This window comes from Pipistrellus kuhlii, unplaced genomic scaffold, assembly GCF_014108245.1.
Source record: "Pipistrellus kuhlii isolate mPipKuh1 unplaced genomic scaffold, mPipKuh1.p scaffold_m20_p_8, whole genome shotgun sequence".
Classification (NCBI taxonomy): domain Eukaryota; kingdom Metazoa; phylum Chordata; class Mammalia; order Chiroptera; family Vespertilionidae; genus Pipistrellus; species Pipistrellus kuhlii.
This window is the reverse complement of record NW_023425584.1, coordinates 12,301,408-12,326,295: the sequence shown is the minus strand read 5'-3', so window position 1 is coordinate 12,326,295 and position 24,888 is coordinate 12,301,408. Positions and strand designations below refer to the sequence as shown.

The 24,888-nt window shown below is 39.2% G+C and overlaps 1 long non-coding RNA gene across 1 annotated transcript; it reads left to right on the top strand.

The window, feature by feature from the left end:
- Positions 1-206: 206 nt before the first annotated feature.
- LOC118711048 lies at positions 207-13,927 on the top strand. The gene is made up of 3 exons (XR_004985623.1): positions 207-219; positions 8,893-8,895; positions 13,832-13,927. It is a non-coding gene; the product is annotated as an uncharacterized LOC118711048 (long non-coding RNA).
- The last annotated feature ends 10,961 nt before the right edge of the window (positions 13,928-24,888 follow it).

Here is a 24,888-nt window from a genome sequence, read left to right as displayed (position 1 = left end):
GTGGTGTGATATGATTGGAGTCAGGTCCCAAAGATCCTATGTACTGAGTCAAGGCTTAGTTTTAATTAGACAAAACTGTGAAGAGAAATTTGATGTAATTGGTTATTATAATTATTATAATAATTATAGTCATCATCATAATAACTACTTTAATTAAGCCTATTGCTATTATTTAATCCTCACAGCAAACCTAGGAGGTAGATACTGATATTACACCTGGTATGCTGTTCTGGAATTTGAGGCTCAGAAAGAAAGGGTGAGTAACTCATACCCATGCAGCTGAAATTCTGATACAGCCATGCTTTCAACCCCATCAGATCCAGAGAATGCTTTCATAACAAATATTTTTAATCCCCCTTTGTTATTGTGAAATGAAGTTTAAATACAATATTCACTTAGATACATAATTCTAAAAGATAATATAATATCCACCTTTAGTGTAAATAAAAAATAAAAGGAAAATAATTTGTAACAAAATAATATGTATTTCATTATGGAAATCCTCAGACCTAGCTATTCTAGAAGCATTATGAAATAGTTGATGGTTGTACTTACATGTAGAATCAACTTGAATGCAACAGTTGTTAGGTTCTTAGGGATATGAATGGTGAGCAAAATCAGACAGAATCTTTGCTCTTATGAGCTTATAGTCCAGTAATAGGAAAAAGAAATCAATTAGCCATGCAAGTACTTGTATAAGCTCTTCTAATTATACAGAGAGGGGGGAGAGGGGAGAGGAGGGAGGAAAGAAGAAAAGGGAGGGAATGGAGGAGAGGAAATGGAGGGGAAGGAAGAGGTGAAGAGATAGGAGGACCTAGGAATCATAGAAACAAGGGCCATACTTCTAGGATTCTCCATCAGTGGCCTTGTGAAAGTGTTGCTTTTAACTTTTTATTATGGAAAATTTCAAACTTATTTAAAAGTAGAATAGTGTTTTGAATCCCATCATCAGTGCCAACAATGATCAGCCCATGGATAACCTTGTGTCTATGTCTCCAACCTCTCTCTCTGAATCATTTTAAGGCAAATCCTAGAAAGCATATAATTTTTTCTGTGACTATCTTGGTATAATTCTCTAAAAGAAATAATCACATTAATACCATTGTACACTTATCATATTAATCATTAGAAATAGCATCATACTTTAGAAATGCATCATGATTCATTATGACGACTATTAAATAATTAATAAATGTTCTCTTTTCACTGATGTTTTATTTTAAACATTTCTGTTGTTTTATTTTTTCATTTAAATCAGAAACCAAATAAAATCCAAATGTTGTAATTGATTACTATGATTCTTAGGTCTCTGTTAATCTATAGATTATTCTTCAATTTCTCTCTTTTATTATTTTTTTCCTTGCAAGTGTTTTATAGGACAAACTGAGTGGATTATCCTATAGAGTTTCCCACATCCCAGACTTATTGAAGACATCTCTGTGATGACATTTAACAGATTCACTGTCTCTTGTGTTTACTATAAACTGGGAGATAGACTTTGAATTTTTATTAAATTCACAATCCGTTTTTTTTGAGGGGGTGGGGAAGGGCAAAGCCCTATTCTTCTACAGGAGATGCACTGATTGTCTCTCTGCAATGTGACCAGTCATTGATCATTGTTTAGCTCTATTAATTCATATTACAAAATGGTGGACTAATTCTGTATTCCATCCTTTCTTTTCACTAGCTAGAATACCTCTATGTAGAGAAACTTTTCCTCATCAACTATTTGGTTATGCTAAGGCATAGTTCTTTATAGAAAAATATAATTTGTTTCATTTTTTCTCTTATTTGCCAGTTTTCTAAATAATAAGTTGGTCCTACAGCAACCTGTAAAGTGATTAATCAATGTCTTAAAATACTACAAATTTAAATATGTTATATGTGATTTGCACACTGCGTGCTCAAATTATTCCATTTTTGGCCAAAGGCAGTCTCTTCAAGTTTGCTCCTGTGTTGTTTTGATGTAATCCTCTTAATCTTTGATAGCTTCCTTGTTTTCTCATGTGACAAACTTTCCAAGCTCATTTTTGAACGTTTCCTGTTCCAAAATTGAAGTCAGTCATTTCTCCAAGGGGCCGTGGTTTCTTTGAGTGAGAAATAGTGTTTAGCGGTAATAATCTAAGTTACCAGAGTTGCTCAGTGCATGTAGATTGTTGTTTCTAGGCTTTGTCTGCCAATAGAACTAGAAAATATGTACCATACAAATAGTTTTTATTCATATTTAGGATTACAGGGTTTTTATTTACCACCATCTACCATAATCTGTATTTCCTTTCTCCCGTGTTGAAAATCCTGGCTTTCTATGACACCCACAAAATTATTTGTTCAATTTATTCCACAGAACACTCACAGCATTCTCAAAGTACCAATACCAACACTACTGCCACCAATACAATGACTTTTTCCAGTCCCATTTGTCCTTAGGATATACCTTAGTAGGGATCTGCAGCCCAATAATGGTGCTTTATAGTCTCTACATAGCTCTTGTCCATGAGGTTGTGCCAAAGACTGGTTACACATTTATGTTCCTTTGCTCCTGCTTACCTAGAATTTTTAGGGGGTGCTTTTAAAACAAGATATATTAAAAGAAGTCCTTGCTACCTCCACCCAATTATTTATGATATATATTATTTATCATATGATCATTTTGCTTTTTTTTTGTTGTTGTTTTTAACTCAACAATATATCCTGGGTCACACAAAATCTGGGTTCAAATTCTACCAGTGCCACTTATGTGACCTTGAGCCTATCTCTTAAACTCTCTGTACTGGTTTTCTCACATGTATAATCATAACAATAATACCTACCTTCTAGGGTTGTGATAGGTATGGGTGCACTAGCACAATGGGTGGCACATAGAAGGCACTCAATTTATAAGGTAGTTTTATTTATGTTATATTTAATAACTTTTATGTACCCCCACCCCATTTGATGAGACCCAGGTCATTCACCATCAATATCTTACAGTGAAGATTAAGAGGGAGGGTGGGGGCAATTTGACAACTGTTGAATATGGACTCAAAGAATTAGAAAGTTAACATTGGCAAGAGTCATGAGAGATCTCAGTAACTATCCTGTTTCTTTCATGGGGATAGGCATAGAGACCTAGATGGACTGAGCGGTTTGCCCAAAGCCACCAACCGGGATGGGAAAATTGTGCTGGTGATGCCCAGTCCAATTTATTTTTCAAGGTAACTTTTCTTTAAAGAAGAGTTCCATCTTCTGCAGTGAGTAGAAGTTTCTCTGCACATTCCCGTGTTCTATCCATAAAAGGAGGAACCAATGGCAGGGACGGGTCAGGGAAACTATGCCTTGAAGAAGAGTTTCTTCCCTCCCTTGGTATGTAAACATGGTAACTGGAGCTAATCCCTATCACTGAGCAACTGTCTCTGGAATATATCCAGTTGGGGATTGTGGGAATGATAAGAAAGTTCAAGGAACAGTCCCTTACCCTCAGGGGGCTTTAAAACAACTTCAAGCTCATTTGAAAACCAAACATGGCTGTAAAAAATGTGTTAGGGCTTAAAATAAGAATACATTTTAATTGTGTTATCTTTTTTTCCAATTACAAGAACCCTTAGAGTTTGTTACTATTTATTATTATTATTATTGTTGTTGTTGTTGTTGTTGTTATTTTTATATAAACATACTAAAGTTTAAGTAGGTTATGTGACTTGTCCAAAGTTACATAGCTGGTCAGTAGAAAAGTGGGTCTGTGATACCAATTCCTATTGGTATTGGTATCTTAATCAGATACTCACAAGGGGGTGGTGCATTCTACTCTAACCTGATTCTGGGCTCATTTGGGGACAAAGAAAAAGAAAAAAACAGGAAGGAGTATTTCAGAACAATTTGCAGTCACTTAATATTTAATCAGTGGATTAGCTCATTCATTCATTCATTCATTCATTGCTTCCTAAATGCATTAAGAATCTGGACTGCCTCAGTTTGAACTCTGACTCTACAACTTACTAGGTGAGCAGGTGACATACCTTCTCTGTGCCTCAATTTCCTCATCAGTATTATGGGTTATAATAGTACTTACCTCATGGATTGTGGTGAGATTAAAATGAGTGAATTTGTAAAAGCCCTTGGAATGCCTGGCCCATGCTAAGAGCCTATAGTCTTCACTTGTGTTGCTATGTCTGTGGAGCGATGTATTCTGTGATGTGTGTTTTGGTGGAAAAAATTAGGAGCCTTGGGTTTTGATTTAGCTCTGCCACCAATGAGCCACGTGATCATGGGAAGGTTTTCTGTCACTCTTGAACCTCAATTTTCTCATCTATGAAAAAAAAAGGGTTTTGACCTTATGATCTCTAAAGTCTTTCTACTTCAAGTGTCAATATGTTGAGGTGTCTTCCTCATCACAAGTATGAAAACCAATCTTAATAGAATAATCTTTCAGTTGGAAGCTCATTTTAAAAATGATTCTATTTCATTCTTAAAGAGAAGGAAAGGGAGACTGATACCTTTTCTACATATGTTTCTCAAAGTGTGGTTCTTACCATAGACCACCCACCTCAGAACTGCCTGGGCTGCTATTAAAAAGAGAGTTGCCTGGATCTCAGCCCAGACCCACTGAGTTAGGGCCTCTGGAGATGGGGCCTGGATAACTACCTAGTTGATAACAATCCCAAGTGGTTCCAGTGACAACTCTTGTTTGACCACCACTGGAGAAGAAAGAATGCCAATGTTGAGTCAGATTCTCACACTTGAATGTGCATTTAAGTCAGTTGGGGAGATTTGGGTTCAGGACGTTTGAGGTGTGGCTTGAGAACCTGCATTTCTAATGAACTTCCAGGGGCTGCTGAAGCTACTGGCCCATGGACACAATTGAGAAGCTAGGCTTCCTAGCTCCACACATGAGCTGCATGACCTTGGGGAAAGTCCTCAATTTCTCTCAGCTCTAGGTTTTGTTTTTTATCTATGAAGAGGGAGAAAGTAATGCCTACATCATAGGATTGAGAATTGGATTAAACCACATAATGTATGTAAAGCTGCTTGCTTACATGCATCATATCAGCAGTCATAAAAGATACTTTTGAGTATATGCTACCATAACAAAAGTTCCATTGATTTAGACTCTCATGAGTTGGGATGCTGGGAATGTGGAGTTTTAACTAAGAGCTATAGGTGACTCTGATGTACAAAAGATCACAAGAGAGTTGATAACCCTGCACTCTGTCTCTGTCCAGGACAGGAAAATCCCAACCTCATTCAGGTTCTCCAAATCCCACAAGCAACTGAAAGACATGTGGTGATGCCCTCAATAAAACTGTTGCTCCCCAAGCAGCACAGGTAATGAGAGTTGTATGATAGCTTTCACTGCTTCCTCAGCAAATATATATCAGAAGACTCTTATTTCCCCGCGGGGTGTAAGAAATGGACTCAAATCATCAAATACTGAGCCTGCTCATTTAACTCAACTATCAGGGTACTCATACCAGGAGATAAATAGGAATTGGTGCCCAGGATAGAATACTGAGTCATAGGCTTTGAGCTTTTGAAGGTGATGGGGTTCCTATGGGGGAGAAACGGTTTGCACAATTGCCATATCTCTTTCTGTGTGGGGCCTCTGGCTGTAACCTGACTTGGATTTAGCATCTGAAGTTTTTACTTATAGAATTTGGGGAACGCAGTTCAACAAATCTTTATTGAATATCTATCATTCCAGGCACTTTGCTAGATGCAGAGATACAAGAATAGCAAGATAGTTAATCTAAGAGTTGCAGCAGGTAATAAGTATACAAACTAACAAATGCATAAATAAGACTATTTTAGATTCTGTTGAAAGCTAGAAAGGAAATAAAAAGAGATGGAGTGAGACTTTTGTTTTGAAAAGGGTCAAGGAATGCTTCTTTGAGAAGGTGATAATTTAGGAGAGGCTCAAAGCATGAGCATGAATTGGCCTTTCATAGAAGAGAGGAAAAGCATTCCATGAAGAAAGAACAGCATAAGTGAGGTAGAGAACTTGGCTAGTTGGAATAACTGGAAGAAAACCAGCATGGCTGTGGAGTGAGTGAGTGAGTGAGTGAGTGAGTGAGCATGTGTGAGTGTATGTGTGTGTGTGTGCATGTGAACAAGTATGTGTGCAATGGGGAGGTGATCCCAAATGAGGTTGAAGAGATGACTAATAATAGGAGATAACACTTGTTCGGTGTGCCAGGCACTGTTCTAAGAGCTTTGCCTGTAATAATTCCTTTAATCCTCATCACAACAACTCTTTTTTTAAAAAAAATATATTTTATTGATTTTGTACAGAAAGGAAAGGAGAGAGATAGAGAGCTAGAAACATCAATGAGAGAGAGTCATCGATCAGCTGCCTCCTGCACACCCCCCACCGGGGATATGCCCACAACCAAGGTACATGCCCTTGACTGGAACCGAACCCGGGACCCTTCAGTCCCCAAGCCGACGCTCTATCCATTGAGCTAAACCGGTCCCGGCACAACAACTCTTATATCCATCTTACAGATGATAAAATTGAGGCACAGAGTGGCATGCTGTAATCTTTTCTCTTCCCAAGTCTTCTAGAAGTCTTATCTGAGCTATTATGGGAGCAGTGAGTGAAATAATGCATGGAGAGTGATCAGCACATGCCCTGCACGTAGGAAGGGCTTTGCAAATGTAATTAGTGTAGTTATTTCTCCATATTGGATCTTGAGTTTTCCACTGGGGAGAACTAAACAACTGTGACTAGGGTGAGCATTTAATTGTCACCCAAACTGAGACATTTTTAAGAGTGCAAGAAAGTACTGTTTTTAATTAAATAACAGTAACGGGCATAAACTAGGACTATCTCTGGCAAGCCAGAATGAGTGGTTTTTGTAACCACAAAGTCCAGATGTTATTGTCTAAGAATTCACTGGCTAATGGGGGCAGGGGGTGGCTATTAACAAACCTTATTATCCCCACATTTCACGGGATTCAAAGCCTCTCTCTAAGCCTTAGTAAGGCTTAGACAATAATCCACATATTTACGTTTTATTTTTTACTGAAGTCAAGTTTCACATAAAAAAAGACTTTTGTCTGAACATGTGGTTTCATCATAACAAAATATTTCTTTGCAAAAGCTTTAGCAAGACATGGGGACCCCATTCTGTGTGATGTAATGGTGACATTTCTTTCCCATCTAGGGAGAAAACACTTTCATTCTAAATTACAATGTCACAAGGAGAATAGAGACAATTAATTTCAGACTCCACTAACATGGGCTGAGACTGATATTCCTTCCTACTTTAGCTATTGGTAAATGAATTTGTAAAAATTCATTTTTAATGTGCATGAAAAGGGATTGGGTTTGGAGGTTAGAGGAATTTAAAGCTACGTGATAATAATAACTGGTGTATTTTGAGGTAGACTAAACTTTTCATGCATTAATTGATCTAATTCTCACCTCAGCCCTGTGAAGTAGGTACATGAAGAGGAAATTGCAGTCTTGAGAGGTTTGCTTAAATTTGCACAGTTAGTAAGAACATGATGGAGCTGAGAAACAAACTCCTATTCTCCAATATCTCTCTATAACACCAAAATATTCTACTTATAGATAATTGATACGAGAGGTTATGGGGATGCAAAAGAAATAAAACAAAGTGTAACTCTAATTTTCCCTTCTTTGTGAAGCCCAGATACCTTATCCATAGAACTCATATTCTAATTATAAAGTTTCATTTTTGTCTTCCCTCTAGGTTTTGAGAAACTTATAGATATATGCAGATTTGTCATATTTGGTGTCTAGCACATTGTCTGGGACTCATGTCAGTATTCATTATTTGTTTATTGATTGATTTAACAAATATTTATTGTCAACCCTCTATATGTGAGGCACTCTGTTAAATATGGGAATAAATAATGAAGAAGACCCACCTAGCAATCTCACTTCTGAAATTATATCCTAACAATTGCAAAAAATACTAGTCAGAAAGAATATATGCACCCCTACGTTCATAGCAGCTTTATTTACAATAGTTAAGAAGATGAATGAATAAAAAAAATCTATGGTACATTTACACAATGAAATACTGTGCAGCTATAAAAAAGAATGATGTTTTACCCTTGTGACAGCATGGATGGACCGGAGACTATTATGCTAAGTGAAATAAGCCATTCAGAGAAAGATAAATAGCACATGAACTCACTTATATGGGGAATCTAATGAGCAAAATAAGCTGACAAACAAAATTGGTCCAGAGACATGGAAGCATGGAACAAACTGACAGATCTCAGTGGAAAGGGGGTGGAGGGAAGCAGGAAGAGATTAACCAAAGAACTTGTATTAATATATGCATAACTCATGTAGTGCAGTGAAGAGCTGGGTGAGGTGGGAATAGGATTGAGGGGGCAAAGGGATGAAATGGATGAAATGTTGAAATACTCTCAACAATAAAAATAAACAAATTTTTAAAAAAAGAAAATCTATCTGACTCTTGTCCTCATCAAACTCATTATCCCACCGACATCCCTTTTACATCACTGTTCAGTGAATAATCACAGGAAGGACAAATTGAACCACCATGCTGGTGAAGACTTAAATGTCCTCTCATTTGCCTGATAGTCTCAGACAGGACAGCCTTTAGGTAGAACATAAGAGGGAAAGGTGGGTTGTTAAACAGGCAGGTAAACATAGTACAATTTTTCTCAAACTCTAGGATGTATACAAATTATCTGAGGCACTTGTGAAAAATGCAGACTCCAAAGGATATGAGTTAGTGGTTCTGGAGCACTCCAGATAGTTGACTCATTTATTTAAAAAATATTTATTGAAATTGTACTATGTGCCGGGCACTATTTTGGACTCTGGGGATCAGCAGATGAGCTAAATATATCTTAACTTTTTGTTTTGTCTGTTAATCCTCAAATGAGGACATTTTCCCACTGATTTTTAGGGAGAGTGTAAGAGAGAGGGAAAGACAGAGAGAAAGAAACATTGATGTGAGAGAAGTACATTGATTGGTTGCCTTTTGCACGAGCCCTGACCAGGGCATGGGCCGGTGAGGAGCCTGCAACCAAGTTAGTACGTGCCTTTGACTGGAATCAAATCTGACACCCTTTGGTCCACAGGCCAATGCTCTATCTGCTGAGCTAAACCTGCTAAGGCTGTCCCTACTCTTAAGGGGCTTACATTCCAGTGGGGAAAATAAAGATGAAAAAATAAGGTCATTCCCAATTGGGAAGAGTGTTATGAATCAGGCAATGGGTTGAAGAATGGCTTGCTATTGCAGTAAGGGGTCAGAGACTGATTTATGCTTGGGGTTCAGGGGAAGCTTCTGTAAAGAATAAACATTTGAGTTGATTCTTAAACCACGAGAATGATCCATCCATGCAAAGAGTTAGGGAAGAGGGTCCTAGGCAAAGGTCCTCAGGAATTGCCATGCTCACGGAACAGAGAGGAGACCAGTATTGGATTAAAGTGAGCTACAAGAGGAGGTCATAGAGGTAAGTGGGGGCCAGATCATAGAAAGCCTTGGAGGCTATGATAATGAGTTTGGATTTTATCCTAAGAGCAATGTGAAACATTAGAAAGTCTTGAGGCAGCAGAAAGCCATCATCCTTATGCTACACTTTGAGAAACACTGATAGTAGCTTGACCTCAGCCAAAGAAACAGGATCCCAGAACCCTCACCCTATCGCCTTCCATCCTTTTCCATCATTTGCTCTCCTCAGAGTAGCAGTTATATGCAGTGGTAGCAATCTTTCTCTGTCACTGTTATTACCTGGGGGCTAAGTGGACATGTTTGGGTGAGGAACTGTGACAAACAGTTGACATAGTCACCTCATTAAATGGTTATAGCTAACTAAGTAAGAAACATGCGCTCCTTCAGAGGCCCCAGTATCCTAAGAAGAGCAAAACAGTTGTTTCCTCTGTTCTCATTAAGAACTTAAGCCTTCTTCATATTGAAGAGCTTCCATAAACAAAAGGAGGGATTACTGGATGTTCCCACAAAAATTGTTTGTGTAACTGAAAGACATCTCTATAAACGGGAGCTCTCGGTGTTGGCGCAGAGCATGACAAAAGTTTCATCCTGAGGCCCTGGGGGGCCAGGGCCAGGGGCAAGGGCAGATTCCAAAGCTGCAAGGGACTGTTCTTCCTGGATTAATTTTGTTCTTCAAGATGAGTTCTCAACTTGAAAGTGATCATGAAAATGCCTGTTTCCCAGCCTCTGCTGCAGATTTCTTATCCAGTGCAGAGTTGATTCTGCATGGCGGTGTCCTCTCTGGACAGCTCCGAGTCTCTTAAATTTGGGACACATGCTTGTTTTTCTCCCCAGGTGGAAACACTATTCTTCTTGGGTTGCCTTGCCTTGAGGAGTGTCTCTGTCTTATATTCCCCAAATGCAAGATTATTGAGAACTTCTGGACTCTCCCAGATAATAAAGGGGACACTACATGTTTTTTCCTAACTCAGCCTCTGTAAACATTATGTTACAGATTCTTTAGACCCAGGCCATCCCTCCCTCTTCTTTTTTGAGATCTGCCCTCCTCTTTGGCCACCATTTTTATATGATGTGATTCTTGCCTTCCTGGGCAAGGCTGATTGGATAAGATATGGACACCTGCCTCGATGTAGGTCAAGCAAGTTCTCTGTCCTGAAAGATTGAAATGGAGAGTCAGGGATGCTAGCCAATACCAGCTGGTTGCTAGAATCAAAGATATATGAACTGTAGATCTGTGCCAATAAGTTTGGCTGCCACTAAACATTGGTCATTTGAAATATGGCCAATCCAAATTGAGATATTTTCTAAGTGTAAACTGCACATTGGATTTTAAAGACTTAGTATGAAGGAAAAATTCAGAATATCTCTCATTAAAATTTTATATTGATTATATGTTAAATTATATTTTTCATATATTAATTAAAAGAATATTTTAAAAATTAATTTTACCTTTTAAAATTGTGACTATTAAAAGTTTTTAAATTGCATTTGTGATTAATTGTATTTATATTTGGAAAGTGCTACTCTTCTCTCCTCCACCATATTTTCATTGTGGTAAAATATACACAACATAACATAGCCATTTTAAGTGTACAATGCAGTGATATTAAGTACATTCTCAATATTGTATCACCACTACCTATTTTTATTTTTTTATTTTTAATTTTTTTGAATGTAATGAATCTTTATTGTTCATATTATTACAATTGTTTCTCCTCTCCCCCCCCCCCGAACCTGTAGCTCCCCTCCTCCCAGTTTCCACACCACCCTCTGCCCTTACCTCCCCCCCACTGTCCTCATCCATAGGTGTATGATTTTTGTCCAGTCTCTTCCTGCACCGCCCAAATCTATTTTCCCCTGAGAATTATCAGTCCACTCCCTTTCTATGCCCCTGATTCTATTATATTCACCAGTTTATTTGGTTCCTTCGATTTTTAATTCACTTGATTTTTAGGTTCACTTATTGATAGATAGGTATTTGTTGTTCATAATTTTTATCTTTACTTTTTTATTCTTCCTTTTCTTAAAGAATACCTTTCAGCATTTCATATAATTCTGGTTTGGTGGTATGAACTCCTTTAGCTTTTTTTTTTCTTTTTTTTATCTGTAAAGCTCTTTGTCTGACCTTCAATTCTGAATGATAACTTTGTTGGATAGAGTAATCTTGGTTGTAGGTTCTTGCTATTCATCACTTTGAATATTTCTTGTCACTCCCATCTGACCTGCATAGTTTCTGTTGAGAAATCAGCGGACAATCGTATGGGTGCTCTGTTGTAGGTAATTAACTGTTTTTCTCTTGCTGCTTTTAATATTCTCTCTTTGTCTTTTGCCCTTGGCATTTTAATTATGATGTGTCTTGGTGTGGTCCTCTTTGGATTCCTTTTGTTTGTAAGTCTATTTCTTTCATTAGGTGGGGGAAGTTTTCAATCATTATTTCTTCAAATAGTTTTTTAGTATCTTGCTCTCTCTCTTCTGGCACCCCCATAATTCTGATGTTGGTACACTTGAAGTTGTCCCAGAGGCTTCTTGCACTATCTTCAACTTTTTAAAAAATATATATATTTTATTAATTTTTTAAAAGAAGAAAAGAGAGGGATAGAGAGCCAGAAACATCGATGATAGAGAAACATTGATCAGCTGCCTCCTGCACACCCCCTACTGGGGACGCGCCCACAACTAAGGTACATGCCCTTGACCAGAATCAAACCTGGGACCTTTCAGTCCTCAGGCCGATGCTCTACCCACTGAGCCAAACCAGTTTTGGCCAACTTTTTTTTTTCTTTCATTTTTTTAATTAAGGTATTATATGTGTACATATCTTACCAATTCCCCCTCTCCCCCACTCTCATACATGACCTCCCTTCCCAGAGTTTGTGTCCATTGGTTATGTTTATATGCATGCATACAAGTCCTTCAGTTGATCTCTTATCTCCCCCATATCTCCCTACCTCCTCACTGTAATTTGACAGTCTGTTTGTTGCTTTACCATCTCTGTATCTATCTTTTTGTTCATCAGTTTATAATGTTCCTTATCCATAAATGAGTGAGATCATGTAGTATTTTTCTTTCATTGACTGGTTTATTTCACTCAGCATAATGTTCTCCAGTTCCATCCAGGTTGCTGCAAATGATAAGAATTCCTTCTTTTTTATGGCAGCATAGTATTCCATTGTACTATAGTTTTTTGATCCAATCATCTGCTGACGGGCACCTAGGCTGTTTCCAAATCCTAGCTATTGTAGATTGTGCTGCTATGAACATAGGGTGCATATATCCTTTCTGGTTGGTGTTTCTAGTTTCTTGGGATATATTCCTAGGAGTGGGATTACTGGGTCAAATGGGAGTTCCATTTTCATTTTTTTGAGGAAACTCCATACTGTTCTCCACAGTGGTTGCACCAGTCTGCATTCCCACCAGCAGTGCACAAGGGTTCTTTTTTCTCCGCATCCTCGGTAATCGCTGCAAGCACCTCTGAGAGAAAGCTGCCCTCGAGTTTCTCCTGCTGCCAGTTTCTCCCCCAATGAATCTGGATTCCCAGATTCTCACCCAGCATTGGAGTTCAGAGCAGTCAGGAGCTTCCAGTTCCCTCCAGCCAATGGCGCAGTCAGCAGTCAGTCCTCTCTCCAGACTTCTGCCTTTTGTAGCTCCCCTGAATTTCCGCCTGACAGTCCTGATCCCCCCGTAAGAGTGTGGGTCCCCTGTGGCTCGCCCAGAACTGGGGTTTATTGCATTCAGAACTGGAGTTCAGTGCATTCAGGAGCTTCCAATTCCCTTCTGCTAGGGAATGCCAGGGCAGCCTCCGCAGTCAGTCTTCTCTGCACATACTTGCGCCTGTGTGCGCCTCCAGACCCTTGCCTGCTGCAGCTTCCCTGAGTCTCTTGAGTCTCCTTGTGCTTTTCTCTCTACCTGAAAGTCCAGACTTTCTCCCCTCCCCTGTATGAGCCTGGGTCCATGGGGTTACGCCGTAGTTTTGAAATTGTGCGAGGCAGCAGTTTAGGTGCTTACCTATACCACCATATTGGTTTCTCCACCACTACCTATTTTTAGAACATTGTTAAATTTTTTTAAATATATATTTTATTGATTTTTTTTTTTTTTACAAAGAGGAAGAGATAGGGATAGAAAGATAAAAACATCAATGAGAGATAATCATTGGGGATGTGCCCGCAACCAATGTACATGCCCTTGACCGGAATCGAACCTGGGACCCTTCAGTCTGCAGCCAACGCTGTATCCACTGAGCCAAACTGGTTTTGGCAGAACTTTGTTATTTCTAACAAAAATTTTTTACCCAATAAACAATAACTTCCCACTCCTCCCTCTTCTTAGCCTCTTGTAACCTCCATTCTACTGTCTTTCTCTGAATTAACCTATTCTAGGTATCTCATATCTAGGGAATCATATAATACTTCTTCTTAAGTGTTGGTTTTATTTCACTTAGCATAATGTTTTCAAGGTTCATCCATGTTATAGAATTCATAAGAATCACATTCCTTTTTTTAAGGCTTAATAATATTCCATTACATGTATACACCACATTTTATCCATTTACCTTTTGATTGATATTTAGGTTGTTTCCATTTGTTAGCTGTTGTGAATAATGATTATTTGAGCATTGGTGTACAAATATCTGTTTAAGTGGCAGCTTTCAATTCTTTTAAGTATACACCTAGAAATAGAATTGCTGGGTCATATGATAACATTTATAACTTTTTAAGGAACCCCCAAATGGTTTTCCAAGCAGTTGCACCCTTTTGTGCAAGGGTTCCAATTTCTTCACAAATTCACACCAACACTTGAAATTTTCAACTTTTACAATTATAGCCATCCTCATTGTGGAAAGTGCTACTTTTAATCTTGTCACATGTTCCTGGAGAAATAGAGAAAACTGATCCATAGAGAAAGAAGAATTAAGCAAATGCTCAGAGATATCAGATACAAGAACATGTGACTATAACCCTGGCTGGGGTGACTCAGTTGATTGAGTGTCATCCAGGTTACCAAGAGGTCACCAGTTTGATTCCCTGTCAGGGGACATGCCCAGGTTGTGGGCTCTATTACCAGTTGGGGGTGTGTAGAAGGCAGCCAATCAATGTTTCTTTCTCTCATTGATGTTTCTCTCTCTCTTCCTCTCTCTCTTCCTCTTCCTTTCTTTTCCTCTCTTAAAAAGTCAATAAAAAATAGTAAAAAAAATAATAATATGTGGCTCCAGAAAGAGGTGATGGGGGGAGAGAATACAGAAAATGAGAAATGGTAGTTGTTAGAGTGGATAGGGGGCTAAAAGAGAGAGAGGGAATAAGAGATAAAGAAAGTAACAGGGAAAGTCTGTCTGACAGTTCAGTTCTTGGTTTCAGTGATATATGGAAAGGCCTTTCAGCATTTCTAATCATTGGGTTCTAAGAGACACCTCCATGTTCTTATAATAAATTTTAAGTTTTTGGCTTAAGTGTGTTTGAGCTTAATTGCAATGAAAAGAGATACTTATGAGACATAAGGATCTATATATTTCTAAAATATAGGGGCAGAGTTAAAGAGTATAGATATCATGATATGACATAAGATGGAAAATATCTGGCAAATAGCTGGCACTTTATTATCCATTTGAGTCAGACATTGCTAACAAATCATAACTCTAGGCATGACCTTAGAATCCTTTTCAATGAAAGATCTCTGGTCAGCCTCCAGAAACTAGAAATGGCTTAAGAGAGAAATCCTATTTGTTATATTTTTGGGGAAACAATCACTAAAGTAGAATTTTGAGGAGACACATATTTTTTGGTCTAGCTGAAACAATTTTTTTTTTAATCAAGTTGTTTTCTTTTTCTGAGCCTCAGTTGCCTTATCTGTAAAATGGCAGTGATGATAGTACCTACCCACAGGTTGTTATGAGAATGGGTATAGTAATAGAAATGAAACACTTGGGAAGCATAAACACTTATAAAAGTTGCTGGCCCTCAGTTTTCAGGGCCAATCAGAGTCTCTTGTCTTCTGTCCTCAGCCTCAGTATAACTTTATATTAGAGAGGCACCACTGTAAGAATCTGGATTTTACAAAAACTTCCCAACAAGATCAAATGCAATTGTTTTTAGAAGCCAATAGGACCCATCAATTATGTCTTTTTATTTTATTTTCTGCACATAGGAAGTTGGCACTAGAAGGCAGTACAGACAAGGGAGATTTTGAAAAATTACTAACAAATTGCTAAAATTTCAGCCTTTGGGAGAACAAAAAATGTGGTGTGTATGTGTGTGATTTATGCCCCTAAGTGCTGTTCTCCCCCTGAGGCATCTGGAAAGCAATTCTCAGAGAGCAAGTCTGACTGACTCTGGGTCTAGTGCAAGTGGTGTTTCTTCTTGGGCTGTTACAGTGTTTGTTGAAGGGACCATAATGTGGAGTCAGACAAATGAAATTTACCCATAATTATGGCAAGAATGCAGGACAGTTTTTATTTCATCATATTTATCACTTGCTAATGAGTATACTCAGACTTGTGAAATCATATGTTCTAATTCAGAGTTCCAAAAATATGCCCACAATACTCATAATGCATTGCTCTCTTTCTTCAAGCCCAAATGAGAGTGTCCTTGTGGCCACTTGTGAAAAATATGCATGACCAGGGGGATATATGTATCAAACACTGTTCATTTTTCCATCCTGCCATCAAGAGCACTCATCCCAATAAAAGTCAGGAAACAACGCAGTGAGTAATTTTTATAATAACTAATAGTTATGTTGCACTTAAAATTTGCCCCATCTATCCTAAACACTTTATATATGTTCATTTAATCTTCACAATAACCCCAAAATATTTGGACTGTTATTATTCCCATTTTATAGATAAAGAAACTGAACCAAAAGAGATTAGGTGATTCACCCAAGATCCCACACCTGGTAAGGGGAAGAAGTCATACTCTAATGGCTGTGAAGACCTAGACCACTAAACAGAGAAAAGTGAATTCCAGAGCTATTATGAAGGAAGAATCAGTTATATTCATCTCCAGAAATAGCAGCACAGAAAGTGAAAATGGAAAAGGAAGTCAGTGACCATGGAGCCCTCCCAGATAATTTTAGAAATGAGGAAACTGAGGTCCAGAAAGGTTAAGTGGTCTGCCCAAGATCATGTAGAGCAGTGTTTCCCAAAGTGTGGTACACGTACCCCCAGGGGTACGGGAAGAGTTCGGTGTGGGTAAGCGTTGCACCGGAGTATGGTGGGGATATGCACTGCACCGTGCTTAGCTGTGCCTAATTCTACGTTCTCATGAGTACAAGGGGTATCAGCATTACGAAAGTTATAGAAGGGGTACACATATGTCAAAAGTTTGGGAAACACTGATGTAGAGAGTTAGTGGCAGACCCAGGGAGATAAAGCTCATGACATGACTCCTGTTCCATTGTTGACCACAATTCCCTCATTGTCGTGTGGGCCTGGGTAAGTCCTGTCAGGCAGCTGCCCATGGCTTTTTAGTTTAGGTCTAGCAGATTTTCTGCTCTTCTGCTTTGGCTTCTCTTTCCTTCAAAAGGTTTCCAGTCATGGAGTTCAAATGTCATTTCTGATTCCCTCTTTTGCCTGTCATTGTCATCAGTCTTCCCTTTACATTCCCATCAGACTGCTTTTCTTGCAACATTATTATCAATTCATCCCTCCTCTGCTCCAGAGTCTGGACAATCATCATCTCTTTTAGAATGTGGTGGTACAGAGGACCACAGTGATTGGTCCAGGGTGCATATGACCTTAACTGAGTCAAAGACACAACCTGGAGCTTAGCAAAGGGTTATTCTCTTCCCTAAAAAGTTGCTAAGCCCTTAGGATATAATTCTGGTTGGAAACCTGAGGACATATCTGAGACTAAAGCAACACAGTAGCATACAGTACTGACAGAGGGAGGGAATTTCCAGTGACACCTAACAATCCATGGACTTTTCAATTACATCAACCAAACATGACTCAACTTCTGCCTTGTTGTCTGGAATAATTTCACCTGCAGTCACATGGAAACAACCTGCCTATCTAGAGGCTACCATGCTGTAAGGAAGCCCAAACTTGTCCTCATGGAGAGGCCACAAAGAGAAACCTTAAGACCACACTTGGAAAGAGGGGGAGAGATGCTGGAATAGATCCAGCAGGTGCTACCCCCTGCTGTTCCAGCACCATTAAGGGACCCCACAGAAGAGCCATCCAGCTGAGCCCTTACTGACTCAGTTACGCAGCCCTGGGTGATCATGTAGCTTTTTTGTCATCAGTCAATGATGACAAATCATAACTTACTCCTCCCACCAAAGTAGCCTTGGTGCTTAGCACAATCCCTGGCATTTAGGGGTTTTCTCAAAAATACTTGTTGAATGAATGAAGGAACATGGTCAGGGAGGTAGGAGAAGATCAAAAGGTTGACAGTGTTTGGGAACTCAATGAAGATTTGACCTCACCGTTCCAAAAAGTATGTGAGAATGGAGAATGAATAACAGTGGGTGTTATGAATCTACTGAAGTTATATAAGTAGATTGCACATATGTTCAATCTTTTTTTATGGGAAATTTTGAAGACATCTGTCCCAAGTATGGGTCCTGAAGAGAATTCATTTGCCCAAAGTGCCAGAACAATTCTACTTTGCATTCTTCCTTTGCATTCAGACTGGGGAAGAACAGAAAGTGGGGGTAGGTTCTGTAAACAGCAAAGTAAATGAGAATGCTGCTGTGTTTTAATTTAGAATTACTCATACAAGCCATTCTTATTAGCTTTTTTTATTTTTAATTCAAACTAATGAAAATTTGAAAGGAAATGAGATGTTCCATGAGATTTAGCCAAACACTGAATAGGTTTTATGGAATTTGACTGCAAAATTAGTTATGGATGGTGTTTTGGCCAAAGCCAGTACTGAGATTAAAATACGGCTTGCCTGTTTATAAAACGTGATGGTGCCCACTGTGAGACCTCCGGTGGGCTGTTGTAAGGGGCCCTGTTGTTATCTGTTCCTAATTACCTGGGAGATGAAAAGATTTTTAAAATTTAACAGTAGCAAATGAGCTCTATTCCATTGGGTTTTCTTTATTGACCAAGGATCAAACAGCAAAAGCAGAAAACTTTTAAATCAGATACTGAAATTAGTTGTGATATATGTGTGCATGACATAGAGATTAAACAGTGTCTGCATTAGAAACAATGAGAAAAGCAATCATTGAATGGTTGAATGCCTTTTTTTTTTTTTTTGCAAGTAACAGAGCCTCTATATTCAACATTTAAAAGTATTTTGGGCCGAGACCGGTTTGGCTCAATGGATAGAGCGTCGGCTTGGGGACTGAAGGGACCCGGGTTCGATTCCGGTCAAGGGCATGTACCTTGGCTGCGCGCATATCCCCAGTGGGGGGTGTGCAAGAGGCAGCTGATCGATGACTCTCTCTCATTGATGTTTCTATCTCTCTATCTCTCTCCCTTCCTCTCTGTACAAAATCAATAAAATATATTTAAAAAAAAAAAAAAAAAAGTATTTTGGGTCACAAATTCTGATCCCCTGAGTGTCTGGACTTAACCTTAGTCCTTCTGCATGAGCAGAAGGAAGTAGTTTGAGCATGGTATTCTCTTCCTTCTGTTGATGGGTAGTTGAGTAAAATTTCACATTAATGCAACAAAGCCTGTGGTCTAAGTCTAGTTGGTTTTGTTTTGTCATTTAAATTTTCATACACCATTCTGTGTTGCCAGCCATACTGAAAATTGGGTGGAAGGATGAACACATGTTATTCCTCATTGCTAGCAAGCCTTCTCATGTTAGCGCACCATTCTCCAGCCACGCTAAGCTTCTCGCAGTTCCTCTAAGCATGCGAAGCTGTTTCCAGGTACAGGGCCTTTTGAAGGGCTTTTTCCTCTGCCTGGTATACTTTTTTTCTGTCATATTTTCCTGGCTAACTTCTCAGGTCTTAATCTAAATGACCCTTCTACAGAGAGGACGTCTCTCACCCTCCATACTTCTCCCCATTTCCTCTACTGTATGTTCCTCTTCCATATGCTCTCTCATAGCACCCTGTTCTTTTCACCATTTGTGATTCTTTGTTTGGCTGGTTATTTAATGCTATCTCCTACCACACTGTAAGGGCAGGAACAGTTTCTGTTTGATTCTCCTCTGCTTCCCCAACACCTAGCAGTGTGCCTGGCATATGGATGCTCATGGTTGTTCAGTAAATAAAAGTTCCATTAATAGTAGGTTAGTAATATCTAGGAATGTTTCACTTTAAGGATGGAAAGATCTTAGAGGTCACATGAACCTAACCTTTGAGGACAACGGATTCATGTTCATTGAGAGCACTGTAGTCGTTATTTTTATTCTTCTTTAGGAGTGTGCTACAGCTTATTTATTCTTCTGACAATTGGCATTTGGTTTGTTTACAGTTTCTTACTATAATAAACAATCAGTTATCAATATTCTCATATGTTTCTTTGTGCAGTTTGCAACAATTTCCCTAGAACATCTGCCTAGGAATGGAATTGGAGGTAATAGGATATGCATATCCTTATCTTTACAAGATAAGACCACTCATTTTACAGGGTGGGCTGGATGTTCCAACATCACTCTTGGGAGTGGTATCTAAGTGTTCCTATTACTCCACTTCCTTGGCAACCTTTGATTTCAACAGATTTTTTAACATTTGCTGATCTTGTGGGTGTGAAATGATGGTTTCCATTTTCATGAGTCCAATCTGTTTATACCAGAGGTTGCAAACCAGCTGCGCATGGCTGAATGAGGCCTGTAGTCTGGATGCTATTCATGGATGTGTTTTGTTTGATTGAAGGGTGTGTTTTGAACCAAAAAAAAATTGAATTAGTTGCCAATATTTGGAAATTGAAAGATTTCATTTAAGAATCTAGATTTCTGTTTTTTTCTTCAGGTAAAGAAATGGGAAGACATCACCACACTAGTTGTTATCATATCATTAACATATGATAGCAACTAGCACAGTTGAGAAGCAGCTGCTGCTGCATGTTTGTTTGTTTGTTTTCTTTATTAAGGTGTTACTTATGTGTCTGCACTGCATGTTTGACAATAGAAAGTGCTTTGCAACTGGCTACAGTCCTGTTGCCAACCTAAAACTTTTAGTTGTCTTAGCTTCCTGGCCCCTGTAGGCTTTTCAATCATCTGCCCTGTTTTAAGCCTTCATACAATAAAGAAAGGCCCATAAGTTGTGTGGTGGTAGTTGAGTACCTTTCTACCCAAGTTTACCCAGGGATAGGCCTGCACAGCAGAGCACTGGACACAGATTCTAAAAACTAGGACAGTTGCTGAGCTCAGGGCTACTTTCTCCCTAAAACCTCTCCCATTCACCCCTCTGTTCTGTGCACTCCCATATCCCTTCCTTGGATATGGTCTTCCCTGACTCTGAACTTGCAGAGTCCTTTGGTCTGCACTCCTCTCATGCCACTTGTGTCTTCACCATTATGGTTATTTGTGTACTTGTCCTCTTTCTTTTCTTTTGCTGGATGCTCCTTACATTTTGGGACCCTGTAATTACACGTCTATTTTTTTAAATATTTGTTTGCTTGGGCACTTCCTGATGTTTTAAAGTGATGATTTTCACATAGAAACTTTTTTCATTCATTCCAACAAACATTTACCAAGTGTGCATACGACAGGCCTCATGCTGGGCACTAAGACCATGAGATATTTCTATTGGCTTAAGGATCTGGCAGCGGCCTGGGGAGAGGATCACGTTTGATTGTTCATTCTTTCAAATGACGATTGTATGTTGAATTCTTACTATGTGCCAGGCACTGTGCTAGGTACTTGGGAGCAAAAAAAAAGACGTGATCCTTGCCACACAGAGCTCACAGACTAGTGAGCAGACAAGTGATCAGTTGCTTCTGATTCAAGAAGCTGAACTTGTTAAGCATGAAAAAGCAAGGTGAGATTTGAGCTGAGGTTTGAAAGATGAGTAGAAGCTAACCAGACAAAGGAGGGACATTGAAGGCACATTTACTATATGTTCATGCAGAACACTTAGCATGCCTAAAAGCCTCATGGTAGGAAGGAGAGGCCCAATCCACAGACCAGGAAGCAGAGTCAGTATGGCTGGAGCTGAGCATGTCAGGTGCAGGCAGTGGGAGATGAGGCTTGAGATGTAGGTAAGGCCCAGACTCCCAAGTGAAATGAATGCAATTAAGTGTGTAGGTGCTAAAAGAGAGGTGTGTACAATTGAGACACCCAGCTGTTGATTGAATTAATTCATAAGATAAGTGAATATGTGGATGGCTATTCTTCAAAACTACTGTCTCACAGAGAAGATGGATAGGCTGTCGAATAGACAGATTTTTGTTGCTGTTTAACCAAAAAGGGGCAGAGTAGATGTTAAATGTCTCAGAGACCTGCAAATTCTGCACTATCTATAATTTGGAGAATCCAGTGAGCCTGGAGAGTTATAGATGAATGGCTCTTTGTCCTCACACCTGACTGGAAAAGAAATGACCTCCCCTAGGCTTCCATCATCCCTGAAAAGAGGATTGTTGCCTGTGGAGCATTAGCTGAAATAGGTCCATAATGACCCAGCCCTAAGTCATCAACAGCACTTGGCATTTAACTGTAAGGAGCAAGTCTTACTTCTTAAGCTCTGCCCTGCCAGCCTGCTGCAAGGCTTCTGGAGCAAACAATCTAAGTAAGTAGATTTTCCCCCTCCCTTTACTGTGTTGAGGCTCCCTGAAAGTTTCCTGTCCCTGAGCAGATATCCTAGGCCACGCCTGCGGCAGAGCTTTCTCAGGCACTCAATTGAAATCTAAAGCATCATGCCAAAACCGGTTTGGCTCAGTGGATAGAGTGATGGTTTGCGGACTGAAAGGTTCGATTCCGGTCAAGGGCATGTATATTGGTTGCGGGCACAACTTTTTTCTCATTCAGTTTATTATAGTTGATTCCTGAAAATTATAGCTAAGAAGTATAAGATCCTGCTATCCTGTGGCCAGGTCATTTGCTTGTTTTGTTGTTGTTAATTTATCAGATATCAACAAAAGGAACCTCCTGTCACCCCTAGTGCTTGTTGCCATCTCTATCCCTTTGCTCTCTCTGTCCTTTGGCATGGAATGCTCTCCGTCCTTTCAAGGTCCATGTCTTCCATGAAACCTTCCCCCAATAAAGCCAAAGCATAATGCTACATCTCATCCTGACCTGCCTGTAATTCCTCCCAACTACTCCGTACATTTAGTATTTGACTATATTATTTATTCACACACTTTTTATATGTAAATGTCTTGGTTCTTTAATAAGATTACAACTTTATAGTAGGCCAATAAGTATTTGCTCAATGTATTAGGGACATGGAAAATTCAAGGTCAAGTCCTGAAATCTGTCCTTCTTTGCTTGCTCCTATTATGTTGATGGGATCATAAGAAACAGTGGGTAAATATTTCTGAAGCAAATCAAATAAGTAGTCTAACTGGAATGTAGTATATTATGATGACTAAGAGCATTGATTTATAGAAGCTGGTATCTCAAAATTACCAGCTACAAACTTGGACAAGTTCAGATATTTCTTCATGCCTCAATTTCCCCATTTGTAAAATGGGGTTTTAATATATTTTATTGATTTTTTACAGAGGAAGGGAGAGAGATAGAGAGCTAGAAACGTTGATGAGAGAGAAACATCAACCAGCTGCCTCTTGCACACCTCCTACCGGGCATGTGCCCGCAACCAATGTACATGCCCTTTACCGGAATCGAACCTGGGACCCTTCAGTCTGCAAACCGACGTTCTACCACTGAGCAAAACCGGCTTCAGCTAAAATGGGGTTTTAGTAGTGCCCACTTACAAAGGTATTGTTGAAGATGAAATAAGATAATGCATATATCCAAGGCTAACCTCAAGCTAAGGTGAGCTGCAGACAAGACTGTGAACAGTTTAACTGTGCAGAAATGCTGAGGATTTGATTAGAGCTCCGAGATTCTAAAAGGAAGCAAAAAAAGTAGACGGCTTTGTTAGAGTTTAGAACTGATCTCAAAATACAAGAGCCCACCCTGTAAAATGAATGGTCTTATCTGGTGAAGATAAGGATTTTCATATCCTTTTACTTCCAATTTCATTCCTAAGCAGATACTCTGGAAATCATTCCAAGGCGAGTGACAGTTAAAAGATAGTGTAGGGGACACTGGAAAGCAAAACAAAGCAGGATAGAGCAGACTGGTATTCCCCAAATTCACACCCCTTGTACCAACCAGTACAGTTATTCCCTTTTCATTCTCTTTCTACCCTAAAAGGGTGGATTTTTCAGTTAATGGATTCTTAGTTTGTTGACACTTGTTCAGCCCCACTTGAACCTTTGCTAATCTCTTTTTTTGTGTGTGGAAGAGAGCCTTCACCTCAAGCTATCTATAATCCTTTGATAGATAGATCATTGTATATTTTAGTTGGAATTCTGCTATTTATTTTTTAATGACTCTTTTTATGTTAAGTACTACAGGTTTTTCCATTAATAGTAAATAAAATGTCCTTTGACATTTTTAGCAAGAGAGAGAAAAAGAAAGGGAGCCCTAGTCAGTTTGGCTCAGTGAATAGAGTGTCAGCCTAAAGACTAAAGAGTCTCCGGTTCAATTCTGGTCAAGGGCACATATCTCAGTCACAGAATCTATCCCCAGCCCTGGTTGAGGTGTGGTACGGGAGGCAGTCAATGGATGTTTCTCTCTCCCTCATTGATGTTTCTCTCTCTGTCTCTCCTCTCCCTCCCACTCTCTTTAAAAATCAATGGAGCCTGTACTGCATGGCTCAGTGGTTGAACATCAACCTATTAACCAGTCAGTTATAGTTTGATTCCCAGCCAGGGCACATGCCCTGGTTGCAGGCTTGATCCCCAGTGTGGGGTGTGCAGGAGGCAGTCTATCTATGATTCTCTCTCAATTTGATGTTTCTAATTCTCTCTCCCTCTCGCTTCCTCTCTGAAATCAATACAAATACATATTTAAAAAAAATAAATAGAAAAATATCCTTGGGTGAGGATTAACAACAAAAAAGAGATAATAAAAAAAATTAAGTAAATCATAGTATAGGGTCCACAGTTGAGTACCTATCATGAAGGTGGAGCACAAATAACTGATCAGAAATCTCTGGGCTGATGGTTAGAAGGGACTTATTATTCTATACCAGTTCTTCCATTTAGAACCTTGGAAATTCGTTTCACTTGCCTGAACCTCCCATTTTCTTATCTTTAAAGTGAATGAGTTAGACAAGAGAGATGCACCATAGTTCTGTCTAATTTGCATGTTCTAGCATTCGGTAGGGGCAGGCATCAGAAAATCCTCCTTGATGGAGGAGGACTCACTTGGCTTCAAAGGACTTGCTTTGCATGGAGTTGAGGAACAATGAGATGCACCGTGTATTTAATCTCTGTTTATATTTATTCATGTTCACCAGCCCCAATTTGCCATATTATTTTAGGGCTGAAAATGTTTCAGGCACCCAAACTTGGAATTGGCAAGTAAATTGACAG